The sequence below is a fragment of the Haliotis cracherodii genome, unplaced genomic scaffold (genome assembly GCF_022045235.1).
Source record: "Haliotis cracherodii isolate W230 unplaced genomic scaffold, xgHalCrac1.p SCAF_5, whole genome shotgun sequence".
In the NCBI taxonomy this organism is placed as follows: Eukaryota; Metazoa; Mollusca; class Gastropoda; order Lepetellida; family Haliotidae; genus Haliotis; species Haliotis cracherodii.
Window position 1 is genome coordinate 3,866,996 of NW_027266308.1, and position 12,598 is coordinate 3,879,593.

The window sequence follows — 12,598 nt, forward strand, 5'->3', positions numbered from 1 at the left end:
CACTATCCCACATGTCAAACGTAAGAAAAACTTCATTCCTTGATCCATGGGGCTTTTGTTACAAAACGTGGTGACCATAGATACAGTTACATGTCTATCTACAGAGGTTCAGGACAATGAAGTTTTCGAAATAAACAATATGTGAAATGTTGAACTTCCTCATTGATAAAATCTATGAACATTTTTGGGATAGGACATTCAGGGATCAAGTAGGCATCCCATGGGCACCCCTTCTTGCTAATCTGTTTCTTTATGGATATGAATCGGAAGGTAATTTGGCCAAGAGGTGTACCTTGAGCTTGTCTGATCTTGAGCTTGATCTGATATCGTCCAATAAGGAAATGACCATTTGCTATTCTGCGGAGGTGATGGGGCTAGGAGTTTGTATCAAGAATAGATATTTTACAAAAATAGACACACTGGATTAACTTTAGCAACTGATAATTAACCTTCAACCATTATGTATCACCACATTATACAAGATGGTGAGGGAGGTTGTTGGTGGCCTTTACGTTTTCTTCAGCCCTTCAAAAAGGCCTTTTCCTGCTTGAAAGACCAAATGGACAACGCTATACACGAATAGTGTCTGTGTATGCGTGTGTGTGTGTGTGTGTGTGTAACTCTGTGTGTATGAGGCTCCGTGTGTGTGTGTGTGTGTGTGTGTGTGTGTGTGTGTGTGTGTGTGTGTGTGTGTGTGTGTGTAAAATCGAGGCAAGATTTTCTTACCTCCCCAGGCCGCCACCTGTCGTTACATTATGCATATAATGTGTTTGACATCAATGTATACAGACGCACTGACTTAATTTAAGAACTATTTAATCTATAACCATTACGTATCCGTATCATCACATGTTAACAGCTTCATTATGATCAAACACTGCATAATGAAACACTGACCTCTTTTTGCCAAACTAATGAAAAAATTAATCAGCGTGAAGCACAAAATCGTAAATCAAATAGGAGAGGATTTGAATTAACTATTTAATGAAGCGATATGGTACACAGATACCAAATTACATTAAAAAAAAACAAAGAATAAACGAAAGCTGTAATCGTGATAGACATGCTCATTTTCAGATCAGAAACATATGTAATTGTGTGTACATGTATATCACTAGGCAAATAATTAGCGGTAGCGATTAGTTAGGTGCACACTATTACATATATCGCAGGGAGTGTTGAGTGAGACGCGTTTTACGATACACGACCTCAAGTTCCGGCATTTCACAACTGGGTACGACAAGGATGGGCTTATCGATTGTATTCATGTGGTGGGTATGAAAGTGGAATTGCGATCAATCGCTTAACCACAAAGCAACGCAAGATATCTTTGATCCATAGGAGTGTTTTATTGCATACCTACCTGTTGATGCAAGTACCTAGACTGTCACAAAGCGCACATGTGTAACCCGGAAAATATAACAAACTGTAATTTGCATGTAGTACCTTAGGAATCAGGAATGTGAGTATGGCACATTTCAGTATAATTTTTTATGTAATTAAAAGAATAAAACAAACATATTATGAAAACAAAACTAGTTCAACAATGACTTCCTGAAACATTGTTATTGTTTTCAAGGAACATGGGGTATTAAGTTGACACAATCGAAGTGCTGTACATGATACTGTTGTTATATCTACTGTGGTAAAGTTATTATTATTCTTTCATAATTAATCGTTTGAAAGTAATAGCTAATTTGTAAAATTATTTTATGATGAAGTAGATCTGCACATCGAGACATGCAGATAATGTTAAAATTTAAACACATAACGTTGTGAGTGCACTTGCTACTTTTAACCACGAACCATACTTATCTATGGGGGGCACGGGTGGTCCAGTCGTCTCAGGGGCCGCGATTCGCTGTGCAGAGTCGCGTCCCTTGGGCAGGCCAGAAACCTATGATTGTGGGTTCGAATCCCGGTTCGCCCCGATTATGTTTCTGGGTTTGTCAGCACCATACCTGTGCTCGTGGGTTTCATCGAAGTGGTAAACGTCTGACACCTGCATCACTTGGGGCTTTCCTCCCACATTAAGCTGACATGCCGTGATAAAACTGGAATACTGTTAAAAGCTGCGTTAAACCCAACTCACTCACTCATACTTATCTACGAGAGTTACCTCCCCGATGGTGATATGTTTATTCCTGTAGCCTGACACGTCAATTATTCACACTGTCCAAAAGTGCTAATATCTCGCTACAAGGAAACTGTGTCAACGTTTCCGCATGGCATAAGCTATAGGCCTGTCCCCAAACCTCTCGACAGACTGATCTCGCTAGACGGAAATGAGTCAACGTTTTAACGCAGCGAAATGCTGTACCTCGCTAGACTGGTTCCCTACCATTCGCCTCCTAGCGGCTGCAGGCGAGGAGTGCAAGCGCTCGCGGGCAGGTAAACAAGTCTAGACCAGGACATATCTCCATGTTATGATTGCTGCCGAATAAGATAAACATATGTTTTATTTTGTTTGTTTCTTGTTTAACGCCGCACTCAGCAATATTCCAGCAATATGACGGCGGTCTGTAAATAATAATTCAATCCAGTGATTAACGTCATGAGCATAGATTGGGATACGATGCCAAGCATCAGCGATCCTGACCACTATCCCGTTAGTCGCCCCTCTTATGCATCTTCCCGAGGCAATGGAGTTACTGACCATAAAAGTCAAGTTTCCACCCTTGCCGAGCTAGGCTGCAATTATGGAGTTATGTTAAGGCTGGAGAAACGACTCTATGCATAGTCTATTCAAAATCGAGTAACGAAATCGACATCTGGTTCGTAAACAACGTGTAAACTTCGGTCGACTGCAGGATTTGCAAAAGATGTGCACCGTCAACTGTGCGTCAACAGATATTTTCCAAACCTTTTCACGTTTTTACCAAGGTAATCACGTGATGTAATTCACTTCGCGCGGTAAGACCCGTTTTATTACAACACATATCTTGATCATCGACCATGATCGTGTTGACTGGGCGCCGCCATTTTGTTTGAAGCAAATTCAAATGAAATGAGAGGTGGAATCTGATTGGTCAATAGGAGAGACATAGAAGGGACCTAACTCGTAATATCCACTGGTGGCGCTACGATCAAGCCAAGAAATTCCAGCCAAGTTCGGGAAGGGTGGAAACTGGATTTTCCAGAGCGGGTTAACTCCCTTGCCTCGGGAAGATGCCTACTATGACAAGCATGGGTTGCTGAAGATCAATTCTAACCCGGATCTTCACGGGACCATAAACATATGTAGTGTAATAATGTACAGTTAGGAATGAAAAAAGCCAACATAATTATTTAAGCATTTCGTATGGATGCATATCATTATACACATGTGGGACAAAGATAAAGTTTCTTTTAAAAGTTTGGTTACACTTTCTAACTATTACTCATCCCAAGTAACTTTCTCAAACCCATTACAAATAAGACACGACGCCTGGAAGTGATCATACCTTGGAAGAAGAAAATGAGCAATCAAGACAGAGACGTTGTCTTTCTAAGGAAACTGTTAAGTTCTGGGTAGCAGCAGATCATTAATTAACCCCGAGCTGGACTTTCTTGTTCCTGTATTTGACACATAATTTATCAACCATACGAAACTATCCACACGGGTAAGCATATACGAAGTTAAATCTTGGAAAATGAATTCGATATTATACAATTCATCCCAAACTTTCACGGATATCTTCCGGAATTGCACTGAGCTGAGAGAAGTGAGTGAAGCTCCATCATGCCAAAAGTCTTATCCAAGAAGTCTCACACTGTCTAAACCTTGTCAAGTGACTACCTTGATGTTTTATCGCTCTCTTGAACTTGACTGGAACCTGGTCTTCTGTCTTCAAATTAAACTGTGGTTGACTAACGTACATGTAGCTTAAAAGGTTCATATCAGCCTAGCCCTTCTTCAACCTATACTCTGCTGATACACCACCCCCACATATGTTCACACTTTATCTTGTGTTGAAAAACGTAAATACTTCCTGTATGAAGCCGTTCAGTTGCATACAACAATATGGAAATAGCTACGACAAAAGAAATACTTCCCTTGAAAAACGTCGGGTCGACATATCTGTGTCATTAAATTAACCGAGTCAAAACATTTCCCTCAAACCTCCATAACGGTGATCACAGTGGAAGCCATGAAGACATCCTGTTACGTTGGCGTCTTTTTGTTAGGTGTCTGTGGGTTAGGAACAGGTACGTGGCCGTTACTTTTAGAGCTTGTTGATGCAATACTTGCACATATATATAATGTCACAGTGATTTTCTTTCCGATCTTCGTGGTTTGTGTGGGGTCCATTTGTGAAAAACAGTTTCATTGTAGCCTTTAGTGATATACTCTACACGTAAGAGGGCAGAAACAGCGTAGTTCTTAAAATAACAGTACTGTGGTACCTAAATACAAACATACATATATTGAAATTAAAAGACCAATACTTTATGAATATTCATAATCGTATCTATGCCAAAACACTGCACATCACTGTGTGGCAGCCATAATGTGGATCGAGTGCCCAAACCGAGGTAGGTCATTGACGTTTATCACCTTATCTTAATCCAACATGTTGTAAAAACAATATTGCCCAGGCATCTCACATTGTGTGGAGTTAAATGGATATTGCCGGAAGTTATTGTCCAGATAATACAAGAAATAAGAAAATATGAACCTTTGACGGGGCGGACCAACATCGGACATGACGATTGTGTTAGAGTGAGTGAGTGAGTATGGTTCTACGCCGCTTTAAGCAATATTCCAGCAATATCCCGACGGGTGACACCAGAAATGGGCTTAACATACTAGTGTGTTAGAATGAAGCCGTGTTACGAATTCAGAAACACCTTGCATAAAACTCCACCTATGTTGAGAAGTTCACATTGTCGATGCTAACTGTTACAAACTTAAGTTGTTTGAACTTGCAAGTAAAAGTTTAACAAGTTGTCTATACTTTCCCAACATTTTCAGACTTTGCAAGTCACATATAAACATGAAAGTCAGAAATCTGTTTTACAGCTTGGATGACATTGAATCGGACATCCCCTTGGGAGGTTGTTGCCGGGATGAATGCTTCTGTCTCCTGCTCCGGTCAATGCAGATCATTGTGTAGCGTGTCCTGGAAGAAAGAGGGCGACGATACATTTTTTCGTAAGGGCGGAACTCTCTTGCTCCATCCAGTTGAAATACCAGATCACGGAAATTATACCTGTGTTCTTGAGGAAGTGGAGATTCAAAGCGAAAACCAGACAATTGAAATTCTTGTGAACTGTAAGTACCCCATACTCTGACCTTTACACAAGCGAACTAATAAGTTCACTTTTAAATTATTCGAATTTGGATGTCCATAGCGCATGCGTAAAGTCATATCATATACATTTTGCAAAATGTCGTCTTCACCTCCTGCGTCTTCCACCTCTGTAACTGTAAACAAGTTATTTTTCAGACCCTTCGAGGAATGTTTCCATGTCATCCACCAAGTTGAGAAAAAATATCACGATCACGTGTTCCGTGGATGGATTTCCTCCCCCTCTCGTCAAATGGTACAAGGATGGAGTCAACATTCACAGTGAAAATCTAACAGATAAATATGGCCGACATCAACGTCCGGGTGTTGGTTTCAATAGTTTCTACAGGGTGACCGACGCAGGATGTGAAGATGGGGGGACTTACGTTTGTCAAGCCATCAACAATGATGCTTTAAATAACAGCACAGTGGAAAACAACATAGAGGTTGAAGAAAAGTGTGAGCATAAGTTTATTGTCTGTTTATGATTTTTTTCTCAATGGTCTGCCCTTTTATGTCTTGTCCGCGTCATTAAAAAACGACGTTTAAAGATGGTACTTGATGTTACCCTGCCTAGCGCTCGGCAAGAAAAGATAAAAGGACGGGTCGTCTCGGAGTCAGTGTAACGTTCCACATATCATATTTTATTTTAATTCTAGATCTTTATCAAAGTAACCATGTACTCATATATCTGAAAATGAAATTTTCAGAATGGCTATATCGATGTTTCTATCCATCATAAACAAACCACCACATTAGTGTTTTAACAGAATCTAAAATTTTAAGAACAATAATACACAATGTTTGTGTTCAGTTGTATTAACACAAACAATCACTCACACCCACGTCATATGATTTAGATATAAATGCTCTATATATGCATATGTATATCATATGTTCTATTTAGGTGTTAAATAACCATTTGGTCCTTGGAGAAAGGCTAGGTGATGTAGATAAAAATATGCCGTCTCAAGTGTTGTTGTGGATGCTGTTCTTTACTGTCCATTGTTCCAGGTGATCCAGAACTGTATGACGCAGCTGACCAGTCCAGAGTCTATCCACTGGTCAAGGGAGAAACCATCGTGGTCAATTTCACAGTGCGAGCTAACCCAAAGCCTGTACTAGCCACGTGGACATTCTACGGACAGTCGGAAATAAAAAAAATGATAAATAATTCAGATAGATCAGATGAATACCGATGGAATTACTCTTCAGGAAATATCTATTATTTTGAATTTTCCCATTTTAATGTCACTGACAACAGAACAGGGCTGTACAGTGCAGTTCTGGCCAATGGTGTTCGGTACACTCTGAATCTGACGTATACTCTGAGTATAGAATCTGAATCAGGTAATAATAGCAGCTTGTTGTTATTTACTTTCATTGAATCGAAGCCATCATTATGAATCATGTATAAATTAAAAAAAGCGACAAAACTCTGTCCATAGCGTTTCCTTTCCTTAAAAGAATAGTTTGTTTTTATCATATTGTTATAATGTGTCTTTTGTTCTGTAACTAAGACCAATAATACTGAACGGATTATGTGTTTTACCATAAAAGTGTTATATATTACTGTTAATAGAAATACATTTTCTCCTGATTTATTAACTTATGTCTTTGAATCCACAGGAACATCGTCCAGCGCTCCATATCTCAACAGTAAGTCGTTTGAATCTAGCATTCTTGTGAAAACATTCCGTAGTAATAGTGAGTGAGTGAATAAGGTTTAACGCCGCTTTTAGCAATATTCCAGCAATATCACGGCGGGGGACACCAGAAATTGGCGTCACCCATTCCGTAGTAACAGAAATAGTAGTAGTAGTAGTAGTAGTAGTAGTAGTAGAAGAAGAAGTAGCAGTAGTAGTAGTAGCAGTGGTGCTGTTGCTAGTAGTAGTAGAAGTAGAAGTAGTAGTAGTGGTGGTGGTAGCAGCAGCAGTAATAGCTGTGGTGCTGTTGTTGTTAGTAGTAGTAGTAGTAGTAGTAGAAGTAGCAGTAGTAGTAGTAGTGGTTGTGGTAGCAGCAGTAGTAGTAGCAGTAGTAGTAGTAGCAATGGTGCTGTTGCTAGTAGTAGTAGTAGTAGTAGTAGAAGTAGTAGTGGTGGTGGTAGCAGCAGCAGTAGTAATAGCAGTAACAGTAGAAGTAGCAGTAGTAGTAGTAGCTTTGGTGCTGTTGCTAGTAGTAGTAGAAGTAGTAGTGGTGGTGGTAGCAGCAGTAGTAGTAGTACCAGTGGTGCTGTTGCTAGTAGTAGAAGTAGTAGTAGAAGTAGCAGTAGTAGTAGTAGCTGTTGTGGTAGCAACAGTAGTAGTAGCAGTAGTAGTAGTAGCAATGGTGATGTTGCTAGTAGTAGTAGTAGTAGTAGTAGTAGTAGTAGAAGTAGCAGTAGTAGTAGTAGCAGTGGTGCTGTTGCTAGTAGTAGTAGTAGTAGAAGTAGAAGTAGTAGTGGTGGTGGTGGTAGCAGCAGTAGTAGTAGTAGCAGTGGTGCTGTTGCTAGTAGTAGTAAAAGTAGTAGAAGTAGAAGTAGTAGTGGTGGTGGTGGTAGCAGCAGTAGTAGTAGTAGCAGTGGTGCTGTTGCTAGTAGTAGTAGTAGTAGTAGTAGTAGAAGTAGCAATAGTAGTAGTGGTTGTGGTAGCAGCAGTAGAAGTAGTAGTAGTAGCAGTGGTGCTGTTGATAGGAATAGTAGAAGTAGAAGTAGTAGTCGTGGCGGTAGCAGCAGCAGCAGTGGTACTGTTGCTAGTAGAAGTAGTAGTAGTAGAAGTAGTAGTAGAAGTAGTAGTAGTGGTGGTGGTAGCAGCAGCAGTAATAGCTGTGGTGCTGTTGTTGTTAGTAGTAGTAGTAGTAGTAGTAGAAGTAGCAGCAGTAGTAGTAGTGGTTGTGGTAGCAGTAGTAGTAGTAGCAGTGTTGCTGTTGCTAGTAGTAGAAGTACTAGTAGAAGAAGTAGTAGTAGTAGTAGTAGTAGTAGTAGTGGTGCTGTTGCTGGTAGTAGTAGTAGTAGAAGTAGCAGTAGTAGTAGTAGCAGTAGTAGTAGTGGTGGTGGTAGCAGCAGCCAGTAGTAGTAGTAGTAGTAGTAGTAGTAGTAGTAGCAGTGGTAGTAGTAGTAGTAGTAGTAGTAGTAGTGGTTTGTTTTTATCATATTGTTATGATGTGTCTTTTGTTCTGTAACTAAGACCAATAATACTGAACGGATTATGTGTTTTACCATAAAAGTGTTATATATTACTGTTAATAGAAATACATTTTCTCCTGATTTATGAACTTATGTCTGTGAATCCACAGGAACATCGACCAGCACTCCATATCTCAACAGTAAGTCGTTTGAATCTAACATTCTTGTGAAAACATTCCGTAGTATTAGTGAGTGAGTGAATATGGTTTAACGCCGCTTTTAGCAATATTCCAGCAATATCACGGCGGGGGACACCAGAAATGGGCGTCACGCATTCCGTAGTAGTAGTAGTAGTAGTAGTAGTAGTAGTAGTAGTAGGAGTAGTAGTAGTAGGAGGAGGAGGAGATGCAATTTTATCGAAACAAAATGAATTGTCCCCGAAAAGTCTTGAACAAATGTTGTATCCTCATCAGATATATATTTATTTTCAATTCAGAATAATTTTCATTGTTTGGGAGCTAACTGTGTTTTTTATTGCTGACTCACAGGGACAAACGTCACCAGTTCGTGCCTGGACCTTGGTAAGTCAAACGAGAGACATTTGAGCAATCATTAATTAGAGAAGTTCCCTATGTTCACAAAGTTTAACATGTTTTCATGAAAACGTCATTTCTCGAACTGGTTGTATCCGACCATGTTTAATTTTTTTGTCATTCCAGACTGCAACTACATGTTTGTCCTCATCAGTGGAGGTGTATTTCTGGTGGTATTGATCCTAGTTGTGGTTATTGCCGTCGTTCTGCACGGTGAGTATGACTTTTCAGTTAAATCTACCTTCAGGAACACCCAAATACTCACATGGCGTATCCAGTCGTTTACGACGCCACAGTTCGCTGTGCAGAGCTGCAAGCGTCTGAGAAACCGTGATCGTGGGTTCGAACCCCAGATTCCCCATTATTATCCCCCGGGGAAGGGGGATATAGTAATCAGTGCTGTCCGTCCGTCCGTCCGTCCGTCCGTCCGTCCGTCATGTTTCTTTTCCGGAGCAGAATTAAAAATACATGAGCGATATCTCAACAAAAAAAACAGCAAAGATAGGTCTAGTTGTGAACTGGTGCCTTTCGATAGTTTGGGATTTTTGAACTATTATTTTTCGAGTTTCCATAGCAACGTCTGTGACTTAGGCTGAAAATGGCGGTGGGGCTCCCTTCCGGATACTTTTTCGATTTTTGTGAAAATGGCGGTAGTGATTGTTTCAGAGCAGATCTTGAAAACCGTACAATATTTCTTCATTACACTTGGCACATAGATAGGTCGATCTAGTGGTAAACTGGTGCCATTCGATAATTTTTCAATTTTTGAAAAAAAAGAATTTCCGAGTTTCCATAGTAACGACTTAGACTGAAAATGGCGGTAGTGATCGTTTTCGGAGCAGATCTTGAAAACTGTACAATATTTCTTGCCTTGCACACAACCGGACATGTCATATTGGCGGGGAATATGGGTATTTCATGCTTGTTATTAGTATAAGATTGACAGCACGATGTACACGTATAAAGTCCAAGCATCACTCAGAGCTCTAAGGCCGTCATACAACTGAAAAATTGTTCAAAGCGGAATTAGACCAAATACACTCTCTTAAAAACAATCCCCAAACCACGTTGATCATTACTCCCTGTAGTCAAACGTGGTGTACTTTTCACGAACGTGAGTAAATAATAAGATTGATTTTGAAACGAGGGGATGACCAAGCTAGCTTCAACACCTCCACGCAGGTCAGTCAGTGCAAGGGACTCGTCGAATGCGGAAGATAATTGATATAATTTATTTTAATAAAAGTTGTGTCCTGTTTTACCCAGGTCCCCTGAATGTGCTGGTGAGATGCGTAGCTGGTCTGTTCTATTGCAAGTGCTGCGGTGATGGTATGTAGAACAGTGGTGTCAATGTACTAACGTACATAATGACATGTAAAAGTGAAACTTGAAACTTGAAACTTGAAACAAACCTTTAGGACAAATATGGACAAGGAAACCGAATTTGAGAATATGTTATTATCCTGCAATAAAATATCGAAGTGAAGTATTGAAGAAATTATAATTAGCCTGCTATTTACAATTAATGAATAAACACATGTGTAGTGATATTAATAACGACTCCAGGAAACAACTACCAAATCGTGGGTCTTGGTAAGGAAGGGGGAGGTCTGGCAATTTTGTATAGAGATTAGATATTTTTCAGCTACAAAACTAGATATTTCTTTTTTGTATTTAGAACTATGAGCCTGCATCTTTTAAAAGAAAGTACCTCGCGTCAAAGCAATCATTTTTCAACAGTCTGAAGCATATGCACTTCCTGCTAAACTTAGCTAAGTTTATACCTTTTTTCAAGCTAAACCTATAATGTTCTTAATTTCCTCCTGTTAAATGATCTGATTAAATCTATACAATATCTGTTTGATTTTCCAAGTCTTCAGCTCACATTAACCCTCCTTCACCAGTAAAAGCTCGTATTTCCGACTTCAGATCTTCAGGGAAACAACATTTTCTGAAAAACGGAAATGACTTAAAATGTTAATGAATAAAATCAGTTTCGTTTCGATCACAACAGTTGTTTCGGATACGACTTATCAATGCCACAAGTGACTATAAGTGATATTTCTATATTGATACAAAGAGTGGTATCGTAAAGTATTGTTGACAATACGGCCACTAGTTGAACTTTTTATCTGTTTTCTCGAAGGGAAGATTCTTAGACTTTTGTTCCTAAATACTTGCTTCTAAGACTGAAATATTGACTACTTTTCGATTCAACTGTTTGAACATCAAGTTTATATATGTGTGTTATTTTGGATTGTGCTTGCTTCCATCATAGCAGACACTCAACTCTACACATTTGACAAGTAAGGTATCGTTAATATCTTGATCTGCCTATCAGTACAAATCAAACAAGAGAATAAGAAGTACATGTTTGGTATATGGACAAACAATACGTACAGTAAAGTACGGTTATAACGAACTCAAAGGGACTACTAATTTTAGTTCGTTATAACCGTAGTTCGTTATAAGCATATATACAGCATAACTAAAGCAAATAGTCGGGACCCAAAAAGTAAGTTCGTTATATCCGTCAGTTCGTTATAAGCGTGTTCGTTATAACCGTAGTTTACTGTAATTGGTGTTGTGTAACACAAAGCTTATCTCCCAACTTGGTTCCAGGTCTGAGGAAGCTGTGGGTGTCGGTGCCGTCCAATGAGGACATCAACGAGGACGACTTAGACTATAACTTTGTGATGCGGAAAGGCGGGTTCCCCCTCGGTGCCAGCAATGCTTACATCCTTGACACGCCCAGGTCCTTTGGGTCAGTCCAGGTACAAACCACGGGGTGCTAAACGTCAGCTGGAACAGTTTCCAACTACAGTAAGGTACGGTTATAACGAACTCAAAGGGACTACTAATTTTAGTTCGTTATAACCGTAGTTCGTAATAAGCATATATACAGCATAACTAAAGCAAATAGTCGGGACCCAAAAAGTAAGTTCGTTATATCCGTCAGTTCGTTATAAGCGTGTTCGTTATAACCGTAGTTTACTGTACACAAAAGAGACAAAATCCATTCCATAATCATAAAAAAATATGTTAAAAGATGAGTCCATTGTTCGATTCCAAATGCATGAGAATCATGTGTCCAGGATCATTGTCAAATCAGTAGAACGCGGATATAACGAACTACAAGGGACCAGAGAAATCAGTTCGTTATATCCGTTGTTCGTTATACACGTTTTCGCTCGGAAACGTCCGCCATCTTGGATAAGACAAAACACAATACACGCAATTGCAGTGTTACACGTGAAATCTTCGTGTCCTAATTTCACTGCAAGTTCGTCAGCTTTGGTCTGCAGTAACGGACCACTAAGCGGAATGTCTTCGCTTCTCACGGCTTAAAACCATTTGAAGAGGGCGTCTTGGTGATTCGCAGCTCGTAACCTCTTCCGGGCGGGGGCAAAGTCAGACGAGTCGCAGGATTCAAGAATGGATTCTCCCTTGTGATGACAACAGATGCTCGCTATGAGTAGCATTAACTGTACTGGCTACAGTTGTCAACCCTGCTCTTCCTGCGATAGTCGACCGCCTCCGTGGTCTTGTGGTAGAGCGTCCGTCCGGAGAGCGAAAGGTCCGGGGTTCGATCCCCGGCCGCGTCATATCAAAAGACGTTAAAATATGGTACT

At 40.0% G+C, this 12,598-nt stretch overlaps 1 pseudogene; it reads left to right on the forward strand.

The window, feature by feature from the left end:
* Window positions 1–3,975: 3,975 nt before the first annotated feature.
* LOC139444052 (uncharacterized) lies at window positions 3,976–11,967 on the forward strand (annotated as a pseudogene).
* The last annotated feature ends 631 nt before the right edge of the window (window positions 11,968–12,598 follow it).